This window comes from Lycorma delicatula, chromosome 1, assembly GCF_047948215.1.
Source record: "Lycorma delicatula isolate Av1 chromosome 1, ASM4794821v1, whole genome shotgun sequence".
Lineage (NCBI taxonomy): Eukaryota > Metazoa > Arthropoda > Insecta > Hemiptera > Fulgoridae > Lycorma > Lycorma delicatula.
Window position 1 is genome coordinate 14,207,757 of NC_134455.1, and position 25,032 is coordinate 14,232,788.

At 30.1% G+C, this 25,032-nt stretch overlaps 1 protein-coding gene across 1 annotated transcript in view; it reads left to right on the forward strand.

Annotated features, from left to right (window-relative positions):
* Positions 1-11,482: 11,482 nt before the first annotated feature.
* Proc (Proctolin) overlaps positions 11,483-25,032 on the forward strand; it is a 98,544-nt gene continuing 84,994 nt past the window's right edge. Inside the window, exon 1 of the mRNA XM_075354567.1 lies at positions 11,483-11,587. The gene's annotated coding sequence lies outside the window, so the exon portion shown is untranslated. The remainder of the gene's footprint in view (positions 11,588-25,032) is intronic.

Here is a 25,032-nt window from a genome sequence, read left to right on the forward strand (position 1 = left end):
GATTCTAGTCAGTGTACGTAGTACACTGACTAGAATCGACTAGATTTGAATTTTATCACAAAAAAAAGTTTATCGGGTTGAATAGGTCACTATTGTGAAATAAAAAAGTTACATATTCAATGTTTGTGGAAAATTAGACAGGGGATTATTCTCGCAATTCAGATATTAACTAAAGCTGTCCTAAAAAAACGTCTTGATCACTGTGTATTATGGATATATTGGGTCACTCACCGATTTAGTAGAAGTTTATGGAGTTCATGTAGTATTTTTTTAACAAAATGTTTTCACACCCAAAAGCGTAACCCATTAAAAGTGACTATAAGAAGTATAAATATTTATACTAAAATAGTAATTTATTTTAACATTTGTTCAGTAATTAAATAAAAATAATATAATATTAAATATATTTTTAATTTCACCGATTTCTAGTACCAAACAACAAACTAAAACACAAAACATTGTATTCTCTAAAGCTTCTTGATCCTTTATATTATTTGGTAACAAATTGTACACCTATGTATCCAAAAATAAATAATAATATACAGTTCCAATTTTTGCAAAGGTATCATATATTTATCATTCTTACTTAAATTTATTCTTGACATATGTGTGCGTTACTCTACACGAACTAAACCTTTCATAAAAAAAAATGTTACAACTCTAAAAACATACAAATATTTTAAGGGCAATATGCTAAGTTTTTTAAAAAGTGGAAAAGATTCGCTATTCTATTTTTATGAGAAATCGTTTTTATTAACATGTTTTTGTGCTACGAATATTCTTTATATTAGAATAATACGTACCTTCCCGAAAAGTTGTACCAATTCTATCAAGGACTGATACAACAACAGCTTTATTATCTTTGTTGTACAAAGATTTTTTAATATATATGTATACTTAATCCGATTTCTTTTTTTATCTTATATTTTCCTTCCATGACAAATTCACGTCTAAAATTACTCCCAGATACTTAATTGTATTTACTTGCGGTATAGTTTGGGTATGTACAATTCAAATTTATATACAGTTTAAATTGTGGCATTTTATGCTGTATAACATTTCTGGGAGACATTTTAGTTGAAAAATTATATAATTCGACTTCATTACATTTAAACTTAGGCCGTTTTTGATTTACCCCCACCTAATCCTCATAAGGTCTTCCTCAATATTTTCCCTTATTTCGTACACGCTCTGAGCTTCATATTCTAATGCTGTGTCATCTGGAAGTGTTGTCACTCAACCATTAAAATTTCCACTACAGAAATCATTTATGTATGTAATAGAATTATAATTTATGCACTTGAAAATAGTTCCAAATACAGAATCCTGTGGGATACTGTACTTACCAGTAGTGCCTTGGGAACCCATTTCTTTCCCTAATTTGATGTGTGGAGATCTTCCCTTCAAATACTTTTCGAACCATTTATTGCATTTAACTCTTATTCAAGCCTTCCATAGTTCGTCAAGCAAAATATTATGATCAACACAGTGAAGGCCTGTTTCAAATCGAAGAACAAACCGGCTACTTGCTGACCAGTGTTTTACCTTATATTTATGAAAATAAAATTCAAAAGATCTCAAGTTCAGTATTTTTCCGTTTGCAAAACCCATATTGATTTTTACTGAGAAATTTTGTTTTTTCAAGAAAATCTATTAACTTAATTTTTCAAACTTTTCTAGAATCTTTGAGACCACAGGTAATAATGTTATAAATCAATAATAATTAATATTTTGTCTATCACTGCTCTTAAATGCAGGTACAAAAAACAATTTTTTAAATAAAGAAGGAAATCTACCTTTACTCAACTCAAATTAAATAAATAAGTTTAACATTACTAACAATATCGCTTAACTTCTTTTATTCTTTTAATCCCTATTCCATCGATTTCCGTTGACATTTTATTTTTCATGCTTTCACTAATACTAATTATTTTCTCATTACTTGTAGGTATCAAATTAAATGACTCGTTTGGTCCTTCAGAGAAAAAATAATTTTTAAGTTTATTATCAGAATGCGCGTCATTTGTTTCTGTTTCTTTCTTAATCTCCTCCGTTATCGTAAAAAAGTAATTATTACATTTTCCCGCAATTAAGCATTTGTCTCTTACAACCTCATCATCAATAAGTGTTAATTAGAGTTAATTTAATTATTTTTGAATCTGGCTATTTCTAATAAATTATTTATACACATCCATTGTTTTTCATTAGTTTTGGATATCCAAGTAAGATCACTAAAATATTTTTCTTTAACGATTCCTAAATCAATTTTTAATTTATTTTGTCTTCAGTCACTTGATTAGTTTGATGCAGCTCTTCAAGATTCCCTATATAGTGACATTCGTTTCATTTCGGCATACCCCTTACATCCTATATCACTAACAATTTGTTTTGTATATTGCTTACCTGCACAATTTTTCCCATCTGCATGTCCCTTAAAAATTATAGCATCATTCTAGAATTTGTGACCTATAAGTCTGTCTCTTCTTTTAACTATATTTTTCCAAACGCTACTCTCATCATCTATTTGTCGCAACATTTCTTCATTTGTCACTTTATCCACATATCTGATTTTAACATTCTTCTACAGTACCACATTTCAAAAGCTTCTGTTCTTTTTTTCTCAGGTACTCTGATCGTCCAAGTTTCACTTCCATATAAAGCTAAGTTCCAAAGAAATACTTACAAAAATATTTTCCTGACATTTAAATTAATTTTTGATATAAGCATATTATATTTTTAAATTTAAATTTATTTTTATATTTTACATAATAGTTTTTGATATGTTTATTACTTGGACTTCAGTCTTTTTGTTCACATATCCCTTTTTTCAATTCTACGTACTAGATTAAAGTTTATCCATGACTTTAAGGTATTATATTCAGTTTTACATTTACATAAGAGTATATGTGTTTTTATAGAATTTAAACACTCGGAAAAGACATTAAAAAATAAGTTAAACGCCTTGTCCACGTCTTCTGATTCCAATCGTTACTCCTATTTATAATGTTTTACTTTCAGCTTATCAATATTCATATAAATTTTACTAACTTTATACTTAATTATATTATTTGTTAGACAAAAACTATGAAATATTACTCTAATCAATGAATTATCTGTGTCTACATCAAGAATTTCCAAACCATAATTTCCACAAGTTTTAATGGTTTTCTGATAGCATTAGGTTTTCAGATATAAGCCTTGTAGGACTGTTAGTAATAAAACTATAACCATGTGACCTTGCATTAGCCTATTGCATAGTGCACACTATTTGTTTCATCGGCATATATTACATTTTCATTTTCAGTCGCTTGAAAATAATTCTCTAATTTCTGTAAACAGTTATCTTTTGATGCCGAATTAAATCCGTAGAAAGCGATCACTATAACCTTAAAATTATTTTGCTGAATTTCAATTCGTATACCATCGGCGGAATTAAAATTTATTTTAGAATAATTAATTCAATTTAGGTCTATCCAAATCATTTTGATATTTACAAATCGATCCGTATTTTTAAAAATCCGTATTTTGTAGGCATTTTTCCTAGTAATGAATGGGAATTCATTACTAGGGAGTAAATTACATAATTATCAGATAATATTTTTTTTTTATTTTAAATTTTAGTTTTTATCTTATTTATTTCTCATATTTTATTACGTTTTACGATTACCTAATATAGCGATTATCAAATGCACTTTATATGTTACTAGCCTTCATCAGAAAAGTTTCTGGACGATTGAAATGGATGAATTTCCTCCAAAAAGGCCAATAGTGGAAGGATTATCATGAATTTCAAACATTATTATTAGGAAGTTGAAGCTTTATGAAAGTGTAGTTTTTACTTCATTTAAAGAGATTAAAACTTATTTTTTACAAATCTGAAATATTAATTATTAAAAATTTGACTGAGGTAAAGTAGAATAAATGAAATCAGTTCGATTATTATATATTTAACAGCTAAATTAGAAAAAACCAATAATTCCAAAACAAATGTGCGCCATTTTTAAGTAAAATCTTCAAGGTTATTCAATTGTAATATTTTTTATTCGGTGCATCTGAAATCCGTTTTTGTTATCACAGCAAATTAATACATTTAAGAAATCAAATAATAAATTTAAGAAATGCTTTCCATACCGAAAGTATCTGTGTAATATATGAATGGTTCTTTAGATGATCGGCTTGATGGCAAAGTAATTTACCAAATAAAATGAAACTAAAACCAAAATGTTAGTTTACCTTAACTCTTTTACTTGATACTTGTACTTATAGATTTCATATTATTTAAGGGGATAATAACCGCCTATGTTATTATGCATCAAGTTTTTAAAAATTTTCTTAAGAACCATTTAAAATAAAGCTCTAATTTAAAAAAAAGTAAAAACATTAAACTTCAGCTTCTTTTTTGTCCACTATAGAAGCTTTATTTCTTATTTTGTATTTTGAATTTTTTAAGATTTTTTTATAAAAATAACGAATTTTTCCCGAAAAAAAACGAAAAAAATTGTAATTTTTTCTGTGAATAATTTCCAAATAATCCTGTAAACTAGCACATAATGAGCTAAAAGTGACATGAAAATTTCTTATCGATACCTCGAACGGTTTCTGCGAAAACTCGCATCACAATTTAAAAGTCTAGTTTTTGGTAAATTGAATTTAAAGATATGACTTTGTTTAGTACAATATACCTTAACAATAAAATTATTGTTAAGGTATATTATTATTATTATCAAAGTATTATAATATCCAAAATCAAATTTAGCCATTCAGTCTTTTCTGAACCTTGGCAGAAACGACTGAAATTCCAATTGGAATTTTCCTGTCAGGTTTTACGGGTGGGCTGCCATTGCCTTCTCAATGCGGTTAATTGAAACCCAACTACCAAAGAACACCGGTATCCACAGTCTAGCATTCAAATTCATATAAAAGCAACTGCCTTTACAAGGACTCGATTCGAATAGAACTCTCGACTTCGAAAATCAGCTGATTTTGCGATGACGAGTTTAACCACTAGATTAATTCGGCGGACTGATATTATTATTAATAAAGTAAAAATCTTGGGCTACAAGTTCTAAAACGAAAAGCGACGTCATATAATAACTTAATGTTCATGTGCGTAAAAATCAAAATACACCCAATATTAATATACTAAAACACTCAGAAAACTACGCAGTTTCATAAAACGCAAAAAAAACATAAAACATTTTTTTCTCCAGTTACGGTTCTTTTAAAAGTAAGATAAATATGTCTATTTTCATTTTACCAATTTACCAACCAGTACAAAAACCAATTATTATACTGATTTAGGTCGGGCAAGTCATACAGAAAATTACGACGATTCGAACGGTATACTATATTCTTTATGCATTGTTTCATTCAGCAGTTACTAATTTACTTCCTAAAAATTACAAATTGTAAATTGTTACGGGTAGAAAATAACAGCTGATTTTTAGAAAATAATTTAAAAATAATTTTCTTATATAGGTCGGCAAACAAGTGTCGAGGAAGTGGATTTGTGCCTGTAGTGTTTTATTGTAAATCACTATTATATAGAAATAATTATAAACAATCTTTTTTTGTTTGGCTTTTTCTGAGTGAAAAACTCTTCGGCGTTATCATCACCCGAACACGATAAAGATGATCTTTAACTAAATGTTAAAAATTCACTACTAAGAACAAAAAAATGTTTTAAAACAATTAAAATACACCTTAAGTTGAAAAAACCTGTAGCGTATGCTAAGTTCAAAATAAAAACACAATGATATATCACGCCATACATCTGATTAAAATAATAAAATTACAATCTGCTTTACGGAAAGCAGTATAAATAGCTGAAACACAGTAATTCAAATATTTGAATACAAACGGACGGCCCCAAGGAATCGTAAAACGTAAGATAACTTCGTTTCATTATCCCACAGAATAGTTCGCATGTTAGTCTCTAGTTTAAATTTGTGACGGAATGCCGCATAACCGATACAATTCACAAGAATGTGAGCACTGTTAGTTTGCAGTCACAGCGAGCATAAACTGGTGTATCTTGCCCCAGTCATCAGATATTCATGAGCTAGTATGCTCCACTCGCAAACGGCAGATAATAACCTCCTTTCGACGGTTACTTCTGCATAAGGAGCTCCACGGTGAAACACTGTCCTTAATTTGGAGAAGTTTATTGTTCATGGTAGCGTCCCACTCGCTTTGCCACTAATCATGAACTATCCTTTTCAAGAAAGAGACAAGATCGTTAGAAGTAACGCGACTGGTAAAAGGAGGCTGAAAACAAGCCTCTTTTGCCGCACTGTCTGGGCGCTCATTGTCTGAAATTCCTGTATGGTTGGGGATCCAGCAGAAGCTCACTGTTGTATTACGTCTAGTCATTTGCGAAGTGACATTAATTACTTGTTAAACACTCATGGAATCTGAGCAAACAAGAACATATCGAAATTCTGGGCTAACCAAATATTAGGCCTTATAATTGGTATACAGTTCTACAAGAATTAAAATAAACCAGCAATTGTGACTCCTCCGGAGTAGGGGTCGCATTGCTCCCTCCTGATAGTTAGTGCCCCGTTGTGGCGTATTCCTGCTAGCCTATGAAGCGTTAGCACCGAAAGGACTTCAGTAGACGGTCTGAAGGGGAATTACGTCGGGAGGACAGGTTTCATAAGCCTAGCCTTCCGCGGTCGGCCCATAAAATGGGTTCGATAACGGTGGTCTAACAACGGATTGGAATGCAATTAAATCCGTCCTTAAAATACTAAAAAATAAACAAAACTTGAAAAATTAGACCCGCCATTTAAAATAACATTTAAAAAAAAAACACGCCCGATTAGAATCATCCAGCAGCAAGGGACTCTGTCCAGCTTCTGCGATTTGTAGGGAGAAATAAACTCCCGCCAACTTTGCATTCCATTCCATTCCAGTTCTACAAAGAAAATACTGGTTTGCAGGGAAGACCAAACAAGTATATTCTGTTGCCAATCACAAAACCACAACCAACAGAATTAATGTTTCTAGAACCGTCTGTATAAACTGTAATATCAGGATTTATTATTTATAATAAAAAATTCGTTTTGCAGGATAACCGGATTTGTGTTCTTTTTATTGGTCTGACAATGATCAAAGCGGTAATTAACGAGAGAAGGCTGCCAAGGAGGGTAATAACATGGAGCAGCAGTAAGGACTGGAGGTAGTTGTATAGTTATAGCTGAGACGAGGCGTTGAGCTCTGATGCCTAGCGGAGCAGTAGATATTCACCGTTCCTGGTATCGATTAGCATGCTGGTTCGAGAATACCACAACAAAAGTTGGATGGGTTGGTTGTGCTTTAATTGCTAACCATGTAGGAGCATATTTGTGCTTCCGTCTGTTACAAAGGTTGGCTGATCACTGTCCACCAGCAGGCTTAACACGGGGCTAGAGCGAAAAGCACCCGTGGCAAGACGGATGAGTGAGTGATGGACTGCATCAAGAATTTTTAGTGCGGTGGCCCGCGCGACGAATAAGCCACGCAGCCGTAGTCTAATCGGGAACGGATTAGAATTCTGTAGAAGCGCAACTTGCATATACGATCTGCTCCCCAACGGGTATTAGATAGAACCCTCATCATGCCCAACAGTTTTGGACAATTTACCTTCAGATCCTTCAAATTCACCCACATTAGCCGTTGGTCTAACCATATTCCTAGAAATCTAACCCGCATGTATCCCTCAACTGGTTCACCATGTAAATACAGTTGAAGGTCTTCATGTCCCCTCAACCTGGAAAAGTAAATCCAATTCGTTTCTTCCGGAGAAAAAGTGAATATCAATTCAGTAGATATACAACACGATTCTAAGCGGGTTATTGTGTTTTGAAACAGCCTCTAACAAAAAAAAAAAGGAAAAATTGTAACAAATTTAAAAAAAATATAAAATAAAAACTGTTGGAATTGTGTTTAGAAATTGATTATAAAATAACAAATTTAATGATACAAAAAACAAATTGGATATAAAAATTTTCTCTTATGATTGTGAACCACATAAACCTACATTCTTAGAATTCATTATTTAAAATGACTGAAAGAGTTTTTCCCTTATTTCATCCTTGTAAACAGTGTACTGTAATTATAAGACATTTATGTCTCATTCTCCGAATTTTTTTTCTTTTTTGAGACATCAAACTGTCTCATTTTTTTTTTTTTGTTATATTACGCAGAAGATAGAATGACATTTTGTATAAAAAATTTATAAATTGAAAATAAAAAAAAAAAATAAAAACGTTTGTTGCCGTGTAGTCAAGTATTGCTATTTTTGGTGTTGTAGGTAATCTGTTAAAATATGGCTGTAGCATATCGCGAATAATAAAATGGTAAAATAAAAGATAATTTTTTCTAATTACTACTTTATTGTAAGTTGAACTCAATTGTATTACATCAATTGTATTGTACATCAAGTTTTACTGTAAGTTGAACTCAATTGTTATTTTAGGTTTATGCATTCTACAATTCAAACATTGTTGCAACAAATTTGTTCTGTAATCTTTTTTAAACTAAATTCAATTACTCTCGTTACACATAAACAAAACTACTAAAGAAAGAGCAGAACTAGAAATTCGGGAAATTTCTTCAGTTTTCTATAAAAAAAAAATTGTTAAAAAATGTATTACTTTGAACAATGTACAATAAAAGATTCAATAACGATCAATGTAAATATGCATTTTTATAAATTTATATTTATTTTATTTTTACATTAATTTTTTAATGTAAAGATCTATAACTAATATAAACGTTTATTGATGTATAATGCTAAATTTACGAATTGTTATTAAAATAAAAATTAGGTTTAGTCGTCCCTCAAGCTAAACCTTGTACTGAGAGGTATATTTTTAAATCGAGGCGTATTAAAAATATTCTTTTTCTTAAAGACTAGAAAAGAGTTATTATAAAGTTATACTCGTATGTTAGCATTTAAAAACTATATAAATTTTTACTTATTTTTATTTTTTATTTTTTTGTCTTAAGTCATTTGACTGGTTTGATGCAGCTCTCCAAGATTCCCTATCTATTGCTAGTCGTTTCATTTCAGTATACCCTCTAAATACTACATCCCTAACAATTTGTTTTACATATTCCAAACGTGGCCTGCCTACACAAAATTTTTTCCTTCTACCTGTCCTTCCAATATTAAAGCGACTATTCCAGGATGCCTTAGTATGTGGCCTATAAGTTTGTCTCTTCTTTTAACTATATTATTCCAAATGCTTCTTTCTTCATCTATTTGCCGCAATACCTCTTCATTTGTCACTTTATCCACCCATCTGATTTTTAACGTTCTCCTATAGCCCCCATTTTTTGTTATTATTATAATAATTCTCTTTGTGTATAAAATTTAATTTAAATGGTACTTCTGTAGAAATATTAGAAAAAATACTTAATTCACTACTTGATGATATTTTGACAGTAATTCTGGAACCCACTAAAATTCTTTTCTGAGACTTGTATACTGCTTTTCAGAATGAAATAGATTCCGAGAAGAGAACTTATATTCACATTTATAGCTGAAATATATTGAAAATCAAATAATCTGGAAATAAAACACATCGATGTGACAGAATGTTGAGCGAGGTGTTGTTGAAATTTTCTCATCGAATACCGTCTATGTAGTGTACTATAATAGCAATAATAATGTTAAAAGGTCTAAATAATCGTAATTAAAGTTGCAAAAATGATCTCTTTAGACGAAATATCACAGTATATGAATGTTAAAAGTATTTAAAAGTATTGTTTCACAAACCCAAAAAGCTTAAAATGACCAATGCCGAACATCAGAGCGTCGACCTCTTGCCTTAAATCAGTTACTTTTCGAAATCATAAAAAGTTGTAAATAAAGTCTTGCTTGAATCATTTAACTTGTGTAATGAAAATCAATAAAGTTTTGTGCTTTTTAAAACTAAATTTGTTCACTTTCTTTATAGTACATTAGCGATCTTTAATCATACGTGATCTACTGAAGGTTATAAAGGTTTACGGCCGTGGTTCCTTTTTTCTAGCATCACTTTAAAGTAAAATATTATCTTTTGTTAATCTCCCTTCTGTAAACCCCGCTAACTCCTCTCCTTGAATACCACCATTTTTTCTCTCAAATAACGTTATTTAAAGGTTTTTACTACACTCTGCCCATAAATGGGTATAACTAAATCACTGTAATTCGTTGGGTGATCTAATGCGACGTTTTTATGTATAGGTTTATACGACATGATCTCCATTCTGAAGGGGTATCCACATCATTTACACATTTTTCAAACAACAGCGTTATCATCCCAGATAATCTTTTATAATCATGTTTAATCTGGAAACCCTGATTCCTTGAATATAATTTGTGATACTACAATTTTTTGAATTTAAATTTTATTTGGTGTTTAAATATAATTTCCCGCGAAAGTTTTAGGTAAAAAAATCGACTCATAATCTACAGGTTGTTTTCAAGTATTATTTTTAAATAACATAATTACGTTTAATGTACTTCTGTAGTTATTAGGTCAAAAAATGTTAGTTTTATTTGTATTTCAGGTAGGGAAATTTAACAGTAGATGACAAAATATTATCTTATACAGTCAGACATACACGCAATTTTATGTACGTGTTACTTTTGTATAAAATTTTACCATTCTTTATTTAACAGCTAGTGCGAGGGTAACGTAAAGAAAGGGATTAATGTACCTTTTCTTTGGTAAGCAGTGTATTATTTACAGTTATTACGATGTTATATAAGTTGAAGTTATTTATTTAAAAAAATTATTTTTCATTTTGTAGGTTTCTTATTTTCTACAGCTTAGTGTTTTTATCATCAGTAAAACATTATTCAGAGTGATTATTTAAAAAAAAAAATTAGTTTTAAATTAAAATATAAATATTAAAAACAGTCAAAATTTTAGTGTTCATATTTCCCTTTCACTTAAAATACTTAATTCGGAAAAATTTGAAAGTTATTATGTATCGAAAGCGCCATTGCATTAAAACTGAAAAGGGAGGAATAAATAATTTTTTTAATAATTTTAAATTTGTTATTACCATGTAGATAATGTGTGTATGTGTTTGCGCGCGCGCGTACGTGTGTAATAATTTTCTACGAGAACGATTTAATATCTCAGAATATACTTAGAATGTTATTGAAAACAAATTACACTACATTTTGAAATAGAATATCAAAACTAATGAACAAAAATAAATATATATTTATATAAATTCAATTTAGTTAAAATTACAGAATAAAACTGATTGGAGAAACAAAATGACAGATATCAGAATTTCTTTTATGCTTATTTAAAGCAATGGGTGGGTGGTTGCTTACGAGATAAAGGGAAAAAGTAAAAAAAAAAAGAAGAGAACACAATAGGATAAAGGGGAAAAAAGCAAACGATGAAACTATGAACTACAACGAGCTGCAATTGGTGAACGTTTTTGTGACGTCATTCATTGAGTTTAGTAAAGATGACGTCACAGTAACGACGTGCACATATAATTCGGCGTCGCGGCGTATCGGAACTTGTTGACGCTCTTCGACGCTGCACAAAGTACTTGCTCCAGCCCGGTAATACCGCTTAAAAAAGTTAAGGTGAGATTTTTACTTAATAATAAAACACATAAAATGTGTCTTAATTTTAAATGTATTTTATCCATTTTTGAGAATTAACAACAAAATAAAGTTTTTTTTTATTAAAGTTACATACGAAAATATTTCTGACGCAATTTTTTTAACGTATAAATATCGGGTTATCTTTAAATAATTATTGACATTAAGAGTTATAAAGATATTCTAAAATTAAAACTAGTAATTATTTAAGTAATTAAGAGTATATTTTTATATAAACATACTTCATTTTAATTTAATAATTTCTCCATTAGTTTTTATTTTTTGCTGTAGAACAAAAATTTACTATCGGTTTCTCTTGACGAAACCATAAGTAAATAATATTTTTGTAAATTAATAACTATAAATAAATTCTACATTAATTGAACATTTTCTTGAACCCCAGTTACAGTAATATAAAAGTTGAAAAGAATCTTTCAGTAAAAAAAAAAAAAAATGTATTCTGTATTCATATTCTACGGTTAGAGTAGAAAGAGTCGATGATTTTTTTTGATTTTTGATTTTTTTGACTAATATCTATATAAAAAATTCCTCCTTTTTTAATACTTGCAATCCTATAAATGAATTAAAAATGTATAAAAAGGTTAATGTTGCAGAGAACATTCATTCAAATGTTAATAATTTATCATTACTATCTACAGTATAAATATTTTATTATTTTTATTATTACTATTACGAAAAATTTAATATTCAACGCCTTTTTTATTTATTACTCTTTACATATCTCTTTCGGTTTTATGTTTATTTTTAAGTGAAATTTACGAACAGATCTTTTATTAGAAATTATTGTTTTTTTTTCTGTTAATATTTTGAAACTTTTAAAGTTAATGTTTTATTTTTGGGCACGCAATTTTCTATAGAAACAATATTCAAAAATTAATTTTAGTTATATTTCTAAACTGATTTTTTACCTTTTTTCTGTGATATCAGCTTAAGTATTTTCCTAAAGGATTTACAATTATTTAAATTTATTCTAAAATAAAATTTTACAAGTTTTTTTAATTCACTAAATTATTTTTGAATATATTTTAATTTTAATTTTTGTTAATATATTCAAGACTATTTTGACTGAGTATTTTTAAATTCATAACCTCTGCTTCCAAATTGTTACAAAATAACCAATCAAACCGGTTGTTAATTCAATTTTTAATATGAGGTCTTTTATCTTTGCTTATTTATAGCATTAAATATTTTTCAAAATAATTATCAACGATACCGTTTAAAATTCATCTTATATTATTTATTCATATAATATTTAATCGATTGATAATTAATAAAATTTCTTAAGTATTTTCAAATAATTTTATTATTTTATAATTTTTTGTAATAATTTTATTATTAAATATTTCCATAATTATTTTTTATTAAATTATATACTTCTTAAAACTATTTTTCATGTATATTATTACTTTAGAATCCAGTAATAATTAAATATTTAAAATCCGCCTTATAACCAAGTTAAAAAAGGAAATTTTCAGTTAGATTCGCTTTTGGTGACGTTTTTATAATGTAAATACAACTGTTAGCTATCGGGCCAATAGTCTTTAGTTACTTTATAAAAGATGTTTTTGTTCCTCTAGTAGATATCCGTTTCAAGATTTTTCCAGAAAACTTTAGGTAAAGAGTTTTTTATTAAAAAACAATTACAAGGTAATAAACGATTACAAGGTATAAAGATTGAAAAAATTTCATAATATTAATTTTTTTTTATTATAAATGAAATTCTGTTATAGATTAAAATTTAATAAAATATTATGTAAAAAAAGTATAAGAATTTCGGAAATATCTATAAAAACTTTTAAAACATTTTTATTTTGGAATTCCTCTTGTATTGATCAATCAAAAAGTTTAAAGAATAATCTGTTTAAAAATAAGTTTAGTGAAATTGATTTTTCAACTTCATATAAATTTTTTGATCTGTAACCAATAAAAACTGAATTTTTCTTTTTATGTCATAGAAATTATCTCACTGTCCTTTAATATAATCGTTTATTTTAGACATTCATTCTATTTTAGAGAATTTTATCTTTTGTTATTCGAATATGGCACCGTTTGGTATAACAATTTTTTTTTTTTTTTTTTTTTTTTGCTAATTTTTACGGGCATCAACTACTAAGGTCATTAGCCCTCGTCACGTTCTTAGAAAGAAATTAGTATCACCATCAGGATCGTCATATGTAAGGGTGTAAAGGGCCCTTACATTTTATTTAAAAGCAGAAACTACACAGAACATTAAAACACAAATAACAAAGACAAGCACAACACTTACGGGGTGTAAAGGGCCCCGATATTAAAATTTGAGATAAGGTTCTCAAAAAAACCATGAAATTAAAAATACAAGTTATCAATACCATTATCTTCTTCTACCTGTCTCGATTATTTGTTAATTTTAGCACCCCCGGGGCTACCAGAACCGCCGTTGAGAAGTATATCAGTCGCGCCAGGGTGCCGTGGCAGTTGACTCCTCTTTATAAACAGGCTACAGGCATGCACCGCGCCACACCCATAGCCTCGCGCCCTCAACCCACCCTTGAGGGTCCCCTATGCCATCGTCGGAACACCCCGACTCACTGCTCTTGAATGCAGACGAGCCAGGGTGGCCTAGGCAAGAGGGCTACCTCCCGTCACTACATGTGCCACGCTTCCAGACTTCCACATTTAAATGAAACTACCTCTTAGAGATTCTTTTATCACAGCTTTAAATTTTCATTTTTATAAATTTTTAAGAAGTCCACTGGCGTGTAAAAATACAACTATCTTTTCTTCATTTCCATTATCCAGATCAGCAGTAATATCATTTCTAAGACAGAACCTCAGAAAGAGGTTCTGTCTTAGAAATGGTACACTCTTCTATTAGATTCTTGATTGCCAGTGTTTTATTACAAACACCGCACATTAGTCTCTCTTCGCCGGTTAACAAATATGAATTTGTCAATCGCGTGTGACCGATTCTAAGTCTGGTCATAGCTACTTGTTCACGGCAAGTCAACTTAAAGTCGCTTTTCCATTTATATGGAGAAGTTTTCACTCAGTTTAATTTTCTATTTAAACTCCTCCAATCAGTACTCCATTTGCTTCTTACTATGTTAGTTAGACGGTTTGTAACATCTGCCACTCTCACAGGAAATGTATCCAAATTATCGCAGACTGTTGCCTTTCTGGCAGCTTCGTCTGCGCTTTCATTACCTGTAATACCAGCATGCCCTGGAGTCCATACAAATACGCATCGCTGTCCTCGTTGATTTAAAATATAAAATGGACAGGATGTTTGCAATTAGGACATCCTTAATGTTCTTTTTCCGAATTGCAACAAGTGAACTTAGAGAATCGGAACATATTAGCACTCTCTCTTCGCAATAATGTTCTATGTAGCGAAGAGCTTGCTGAATGGCAGTAAGTTCTGCCGTGTAGACACTGGCCATATCTGGCGGTTTCCAACAATGGGTTTCTCCATTTATATATATGGAGCATCCAACACCATGTTCGGTTTTAGAACCGTCAGTATAAATTCTAATATATTCTTCGTAACTACTGGCGGTTGCCAAAAATTCCTGTTGGATGATAACTGCTGGCTTCTTTTTTATTTCTCCCTGAGAGAGATCCAATCTTGTATTTACCGTTGGCAAGAGCCATGGCGATATTTCTCTAGTGGAAATTGCTAATGTCTCTGGAATAGCAATTTCGTATTTCCTTTTTAATTCGTGGTACCTAATTCCGGCTGATCTGGAATAGGTAGCACGACGTTCGTATAATGCAGCCATAGGATGTTTGTTGAAAAGTTTGTTATTTATATGGGCAGGAAAAGCCGATATATTTGCTGCGTATCTTAACAAAAGGATCTCTCTTCTATAATGTAGTGGTATTATTCCGGCTTCAGACATTAGACTAGTCGCCGGACTTGTGAGGAAAGCGCCTGTCGCATTATATATAATAACTATTATATATAATTTTAAAAACAGCTTACCAAATTCCAATTTGATTTTCTCGAGCGCTTTCGGCTATTCTGCCATCTTCAAGAGAAATATAATTATGATTAACATATATAAAACTATAATCTTACATATTTCGATTATATATATATATATATATATATATATATATAGAAAACAATTGATCGTCATTTTGTTAAAATTCGTTGAAAGTTACATTTTTAAATCTAAGTGACCATGTCCGTATTGTAACAGTTTATCAATTGTTGCCTTTAAAATTTTATTTTTTTAAGCGATTATTGAATTATTAATCAGTTCAAATAAACAAAAAAACTTGGACTCATCATGGTTTAGCGTTTGCTGATAATTTATATCTGGTCACTTCTTTATAAGTAGCGTTTTAGTAGATAAATATTCAAGGTATTTGGTTTTTTTAGATTACGTTATTAACTTCATTTTTTCTTGTGTAAGACGGTTTCTCCAAGCATTGTCGATCGACTATTTGAAATAAATTAGCACTTTTTTACTGTTGTTAGCTTTTTACAGAAGAGAAAAATTAGTTTGTTTGTTAAAAAGACAATTTATTATAGAAGACATTGGAGAAGCAACAGTAGAATTAATTACTGTAGATAATTATTAACATACAAGGACTATCATACAGTAGATTGGAATTGATATAGTAGGCTAATTTTATTTAGTTTTAAATGAAAACCTAAGGCTAACAATTAAATAGAAGAAAATTACGTAAATATGTTACAAGAAGGTGAATATTTTAATTTTTTGGAAGGTTTAAAAATCTTATATGAAGAGTGTTTGTATATACAAAAATTGTTAAGATTAAATAGTTTAACATTAGCGCATGCTTTCCTGAGATTTTTGAAATGAACTTAAAAAATAATGAAAAATAAAATTTTCATTAAAAAAGAAGAAAATATTTAATAAAATTACAGCAATCATAAAAAGCAGAAACTTTTGAAACAGAGCTTTTTCAATTCATCTTTAAATTTTGACTCTTATAAGTCATTGCCAAATTAAACAATCTGATGTGATCATCACATTACTTCCTTGTACGGCTATTAAATTACATATACACATTTTTTAAAATGAAAAGTACATAAAATTTTATTTCATTAATATTTTTTTATTTCTTTATTGTTATTACTAAATTATTATTTATTGTAATTTTTTTTTACAATCGGAGGTTAATAATTGTTAATAAATCAATATATTTAAATTAAAAAAAAAGTAAAAAAAAGGAGATGAAATATGATTCGAACTGATGTGCCTTCCCCTTGTAAGAACCAAATATTTAATTAATTAAAATTTTATTTGGCTATAACTCTGGAACCGAAAAAAGTAAGTACCGCTTGTGATATATCGTTGAAATGACCTCAATGACAGCATATTACTGCAGTCAAGAAAAAGTCCAAAATCCAATTTTTTGGGATTTTGGGTTTTTTTTGGAGACTTTTGGTCCAACCGTTTACAATTAAAAGAGGAGGTGTACAACTTTCATGTTAGAACTGTCCTAAATCCAAAATTTCAACATCCTACGGCTAATTGTTTCTGAGTTACGCATCATACATATGTACGTACAGACGTCACGTCGAAACTAGTCAAAATGGATTCAGGGATGGTCAAAATGGATATTTCCGTTGAAAACCGAAATTTTTTACGATCACAGTACTTCCTTTATTTCATAAGGAAGTAACAATTACTAGCAATTGCTTCTTTATTAACCCTTAATTTTTTTTAAAAATCTAAATGTTAAAATGGAAACGTATTATTATTATTATTATTATTATTATTAAATATCTTTTAGTGGTTTACAAAGTTTGGTTTTATTTTTTTAATGATAGTTTTTTGAATTTTGTTTAATATTAACTGATTTTGTAAAGAAGAAAAATGTGCGACTAACCGGAACTTTGTATGAAATACAGAGGCGATAACAATTTGCCAAATAAATCGGAGTAGGGCTACATAAGTTCTACAAAAACGGTGCTGCCTATAATTACCGGTATGATAAAAAAAAAACATTGGTAAGAAAATCAAAAGTGATAAACTTGGAACTTGGTAAAAATGAGAAATTAGAAATCTTGTTAAAAACTATGAAACTATGAAATTATGAAACAATGAAAATACTACCGCGCGTGAGGTGAGACGCTCTGGAATTTGTATTATTTTTACTTTTTTCTTGAATTTTTATTACGAAAATTCTTTGAAAATCAAAATATTAGTAAATGTTTTTGAAAAACTTTATTATAATAAAAAATAATTATATTGTTCTTGTAAACATATATAATTTGTCGTTTAAAAAGTTTCTGTTTTAGTATCTGAAAAAAATTTCAACAGGACCGTCACAGGAATTTGCTGTGAAATAACAATAAATCATAAAATAGTTTGCTGAAGATTAAGTCTTGAACATACAAAAAATAGTTCTTACTGGTCGATCTGTGAATACTTTTTTGAAGTTGACTAGATAGTCAGTTTTATATAAGACACATAAAAAAATTCTTGCGCAGTACTGCACAAGACCGACTTTTCGTTATTCTATTTTGTATAATTATTTTGTGTAATTTTTGTGCAAGAAATATCAAAACTTATTAAGTTAAATGATAAAACTACGAGGGACAATTTTTTTAAATTTAATGTTAAAATATATTTTCTTTTTATAAAGAAATTAAATTATTATAACCATAATTTGATGAAATAATTAAAAATAACGAGTAAACCCAACAAATAAGCATCAAGATAAAACTAACTCACTAATGTAAATCACCGCATAAACGCGTATGAAAAACCTCACTTTAAACGTATAATCTCACTTGGAGGTTTTATTGACTGTCAATAAACCTCAAAGGGAGATTGTGTAGTATGTTGTCGACCATAAATTGGGCGTAATTCAGGAACAATTCAACCGATATACAAAATATGCAGAACTTCAGATACGCTACTACAGTATATCTAAATTTCAATGAAATTGATCAAGTAGTTTTGGAGATTTTCGAGCCATCAATTTTATACGCAGGCCTACATATAAGGAAATTAAATTTTAAGGGAATTATGTTTTCGCATTTCTAACACCTAAACGGAAAAAAATCAATTTCACCCCAAAATTCCATCGTGTGACTGAAAGTGTTATCGTACTTTTCTTCGAAGAGTAGGTAAAAAAAAAAAAAAAGAAAAAAGTTAGTTACTAACACTTTTAGCCTATCAAATTTTAGAAATTCTACATAAACGTAAATTGTTTCATAGTTCTCTTTCAGAATTTATTAAAAAATAATAAAATATCTATAATTCAAAATTATTTAATGAAAAAGTTAAAAATTCTTTTAAAAATTTTAATCCAGAGAATATCCCTGTAATTATGAATTTATTATTTTTTAACATTTCGCCTTCGATATTGATTTTTGTAGTATAAGAAAAAACAATTTTTATTAGAATATTTATATTAATGTTGGCCTTAAATTGTTATTTTATATATTCTTTTATAAAAAAAAATCTTTTCTTAATATTGACTTAAAATGACAGAATACTTCAACTAATTAATACGGTTTCTTTTGTTCCTTTTTCTCATTTGCAACTACCGAACAACGTAACTTCAACAAAAAAATTTTGTAAATTATATACCTTTTAAAAAATGGAAGTTATCTTTGCGTTCATCAAATTTCAGGTCATTCTGTATTTATTCTGCTGGTGTTGTTTTATTAATAAGATTGTCTCTTTTTCTGCCATAATTTTATTGAATACCTTTCTTGACAATAATTGTAACCTAATTACGGTAATTTATTTAAAATACTTTTGTCTAAAAAGTAAAGATTAAAAATTGTTTGTAATTTACAAAATTGTATTTTTTTAAACATTAAAAAAATTAATGAATTCGAATCTTAAATAATATTTTATAAAATTCATAAACCTTTTTTTTAGGGAAGGTATTTTTAAAACACTGGTCCAGAGTTCTTAAGTTGATTAGTAAGAGTGTTTTATTAGGTTACTTTTAAGCATCCTTCTCTTTGTTAATTGACGAATTGTAAGTCACCTACCACTAGGGTTGAAGTAAAACAGAAATAAAATCTGCTGGTTTCAATCTCTCTTAATTTCTACATCTTTTGATTCTGCTCTGCTGAAGTACGTACCAGCATTAATTGATATATTTTTTCCAATAAATATAACAATTATGAGTTAAAGTATTAATATTATTGATTTTTTTATTTATAAAAAATTAAATTTTATCGTATTCATTCTAACTGAAAAATATCTAAATAAGTATTTAGCGAATCTAGATGAGGAAAAATAAATAACTATAAAAATTTGTTTCTTGCAAGACAGACAGACCATATTCAGTAATCTATCTTGGCAGTTTTATTAACATGCAGGAAATACTCTGAAGCCACTCTTCACAATACTGACAAAGTTTCTGTACACTTATTTCAGAGGAGCTTATTTCTTTCGTTCTTAATTGTATCTATAATATCAAACGAAAAATCAGTAAATCTGGTACTTTATCCAGCATGTTTAAAAAACAATTTTGCATTTCTACTATGACAAAATATACGTAAACAAAAGTAATATACTAATTTACTTTACTATTTGTTTAAATGCAAACATATCATGAGTATGAAAAGAATTTTGTAATGTTTTGTAAATGTTATTATTCCTAAATGATATGTGTGACAATTATATTATGTAATTCTAAAAAAGAAAGTAAAGAAAAAATTACTAATAATGAAACAATCGTATATTTTATTTTCTAATATTTATTCGATCTCTAAATCTTCTAACTATAGAACTATAAGTATTTATTTATCTATAAATATTACGCGATATTATAACCGGAATTTAAACTATTTTGTCAATGGATTAGGTAGGATGTGATTTTGTAGCCAATTATTCTGAGTTCAGTAATATTTCTTAAATCATGTGCTGTCGAGCAAAATTGGGTTAATTTAATAAAAGTGGGTTAGTATGTAACACTCATACATATCATCCTCATTCAACCTCTGAAGTAATACCTGACGATGATTCCCGGAGGCTAAATAGGAAAAAGGAAAAGTTAATTTAGTAAATTTGAGTGTTCATCGTAGTTGTTTAGGTTAGTAACCCTCAGTTGGGTTACTAACTAAATATTCTAACCTGAGGAATTTGAACATTTAAAACATTTTATTAGAAAAAAATAGAAGCGCTGACCTATTACAAGAGTTGTCTGACGGCATCAATCATCATTGAATTCTTTATATGTAAAATATATCAAATTTATTCATTCGTACAACTTTTGAATACTTACCAAGAAATAAGAGATTTTTTAGAATTTTTTGTAATCAATTATTTTGTATCATCATGATGATTTCCAAGATGAAATAAAACGGTATATAAAAAAAAGGATTCAGATTCTGAAGGTTTTGTTGTGTTGAGTGAGAAATTTATGATCTAAGAATTTCATTTAATGGCTTAATTCATACGATATTATTGAAATTTCATGATATCTACTGAAGCATTCTTGATTCGGAATCCGAAGGCAGCTAGGATCCTTGTTTTTACAAATGAAAATACCTGTAGTTAAGAATATTTACGTATTACCAAATGAAAATGTTCTATTATTTAGAACCCAGTAACAAAATGGAGGTAACAAGGAGCCATTAGTATTAAAATAAATATAACTGGTACGGCTGGACCTCAAATATACAAACTTCCAGAAGAGTAGGCTAACTTTAACCGTCTGATACACTCCAAAAAACCTTAAAAATGTATAATGTATTAAAATATCAAAGTTCACAGTTTAAGATACAATTTAGATAGTCTGCTTAGATCAACGATAAAGCAGATGCTTTATAATATAACGGTTTTGGTGTTTTAAATCCACTTTAGGCTAGTTTACATCTTTAACGAATGCATGAGTTGTCACTCAACCCAGCTGTATAAAAAACTCATTTTCATTATCTAGTAAAGTTAAAGTGACTGGATGTGTTCCCACAATCACCACGTCAGTCTCAGTAATGTTGGCTATGTAACGTTAAATTACTTACCTTATCTTTTAAATTCTTCATGGGATAATCTTCTGTTCAAAAGCACTTCTGTATCTACATGTTGAAATTTACATTAAAAAAATCATATTACCCTTATACGAGTAGAAAAATTTTAACAAAATGATACTAATATATTTAGTATTACTACTAAAAAATATTATATAATATTATTAAATATTAGTAATATTAAATACTTAATATTAATTTAATTAAAGTTAATTTAATTAATTTATTAAACATATAAAAGGAGATGAAAATTTAATAATAGTTGGAGATTGGAATGCAAGCATTCGAAAAGGCAAAGAAGGAAATAAGAAGGAAAGTGGGTGAATACGGGCTGGGCAAAAGGAATGAAAGAGGAGACCGACTTATAGAGTTTTGCACGAAGTACAATTTAGTAATTGCTAACTCCCAGTTTAAGAATCAGAATAATATACACATGGAAAAAGCCAGGCGATATTACATGGTATCAGATAGATTATATTAATCAAAGTTAAGCAAAGATTTAGAAATCAACATGTCGACTGCAAAATTTACCCTGGAGCAGATATTGATAGCGACCATAATTTAGTGATAATGAAATGTAGATTGGGGTTTAAAAACCTGAAGAAAAGGTGTCAGATAAATCGGTGAAATTGAGAGAAACTTGATTAAGAGGAGGAAAAGAAGATTTTTGAGAAGGACATCGCAAAAGGTCTGAGTAAAAAAGATTAAGTAGAAAATGTAGAAGAAGAATGGGAGAATGTTAAAAAGGAAATTTTTTATCAGCAGTAACGAACTTAGGCGAAACAAGGAGAACTGGTAGAAAATCTTGGATTTCAGACGATATATTGCAGATGATGGATGAACGTAGAAAATACAAGAATGCTAGTGATGAAGAAAGTAAAAGGAATATAGACAATTAAGAAGTACTATAAACAGGAAGTCCAAACCAGAGAAGAGTGGATTAAAGAAAAGTGTTCAGAAGTGGAAAGAGAAATGAACATTGGTAAAAGAGACGGAGCATACAGGAAAATTAAGGAAAGTTTTGGTGTATATAAATTAAAATCTAAAAATGTGTTAAACAAAGATGATACACCGATTTATAATACGAAAGGCAAAGTCAATAGCTGGGTGGAATATATTGAAGAGTTATACGGAGGAAATTAATTAGAAAATGGTGTTATAGAGGAAGAGCTTTTCGGAGTATCTCTATTCTCAAAACTACTTTAATTTCACAATTTAAAATTTTTAAATATTACATCGGATTCAGTGTTTATTTTGTCATTAATTATCTCCTGTTCTTTTAATTTTAGCTTGAATATGATTATTATTTTTGAATATTTCAAAGTAAGGAATCAGAAGAATTAGTTTCAAGATATTGTATAACCGTTAGAGTGCGAGGGACAAAACGGAGTGCGAGGGATAGTAAAGATGGGAAGTGGAAGTAGCTTAACATTGATATTTAATCGTCAAACCCAACTCAGGAAGTTTTAATTCTAAAGGAGCTTTGGAAAATTGAGGTACTCTGAAAAGCGTCATCTACAGATGTTAGAATGGCAATACTAGGAAGGGCAAAAAATAAAAGTCAAATCAAATTTATATTTTTTAAATAGTTTTTTAAAAATTTTTATTAAAAATACACCAGAATGCATTCAGTTTACCTGACTGATGTAGTTTTAGCTTTCTGTATATTGGATACAAAAGAATATCTGATTCAGATTAATTAAAAATGTAACATAATTCAAACTTAATCTTCTGAATTAAGAAAGAATAGACTCATCTACTCTGGTGAAAAAATTTTAAAATTTCCTGTGAACTCAGAAATTGATTTATATTCTCTCTATTTATAGGGATTATTATTGGGTGTGGTGTTACCCATATCATTTCCTTGCGTATGGTTTTTTTGATGAAATGAGCTAATACTACCATCTCAGTCTTTCGTATAACTGGCTAGAACATGGATCATCAGTTTGTTTGGTTGAAAGAAAATTTATTCACTATTATTATATAATAATAGCGAGCAAATAATAATAATTAATAATAATAATAATAATAATAATGCCCCGGATAAGTCCAATCCCACGTCCCTGCAACAATATCTACGCAAACGTCCGGGGCGGGCAACTTCATGGTACTTCGGTACCTGCACTTATGTGAGCTCACGGGGAAATGGTCTTGCTCAGGAGCTCCCTGTGGAGTACGGTCTCGAGCTGTTCGAGCTGGTTGCGGTTGTGCTTCTCGGTTTCGTTGTTTGCAGCGGGGGAAGAGGCGTGACCGTGACCTGTTTGCAGATACTGGGCGGAGTGTGGATGTGGAGTGCCCATCCCTCTTCTCGGTTGTGGAGCCGGGTTGAGGGTGGGATGCTGTCAACTTGCTCTGCCGAGCACTGTCTGTCTTGCGCTGTCCAGTGTGAGTCAGTCGCTTCGGCCCTTGGCAGGGATTATCCTACGAGTAACGATATCGGAGCCTTTACTGCTACGTGCGTGCCCTAGGATGTCGGTATCGTGGGTCAGGCAGTACCTGACTCCCCGGCCCGGGTTAAATTTGTGGGAGGAGGTGACTTGGGGAACCCAGGTAGTGCCTATGATCCGGGGCATGGACAGTCTCTCCGCCAGCACCTTGTGACATGTCGACTGGCGACAATATAGGCTATGAATTCCTCACTTTCCATAACATCCGTGGCAGAGGGTCCACCTAAAATCTTTTGTTGTAGAGAGTATCTTCGCAGGCAAAGAGAAGGAAGAGTGCAGAATTTAGTGATAAGAATGATGTTATAGATCTGATAAAGAAGAAGGGAAATGGTAAATTTAGACGGAAGAATAGTGGTCCAGTACAGAAATATTTAGTCATAAAGAAGAAGGACGGCGATTTGTCGAAAAGTAACCCTTTCGTGATAGCTCATGGAATCACCGAAGCTGCTGGTGGACTGGTAAAGGATGTAAGAAAGACTGCAGTAGGACTCTTTGTTGAAACGGTCAACGATTTACAATCCTCACGTTTGTTAATCGCAAAGAAGATTGGACTACTAAACGTTGAAATATTATTCCATGGAACCTTAAATACGTCGAAGTGTGCTGTTGTGTGCAGGGATATGTTGAATTGCACCGAAGAGGAGCAGGAACTGCACTCAGTGAACAGGGAGTTATAGCTTGTCGTCGATTGAACACCCGGCGCAGTGGAGAAGTAAAACCCTCCGCGTCGCACGTATTAGTATTCAGCAAGCCAAAATTCCCAGAAGAGATAAAGGCTGGCTTTCACAGACTAGACGTTCATCGTTTATCCCGACACCAATGCGATGCTTTGGATGTCAGTGGTATGGGCATACAGCGATATGTGTTTGTGGTGAACCGCTCCATCCTGACGACCCATGCATGGATCCACCTATCTGCGTTAATTGTCAGGGAAATCATTCAGAGAGGTTTAGAAATTGTTCAAGAAGAGGTAGAAATCCAAGAGATTACGACCTTTTAAAAGA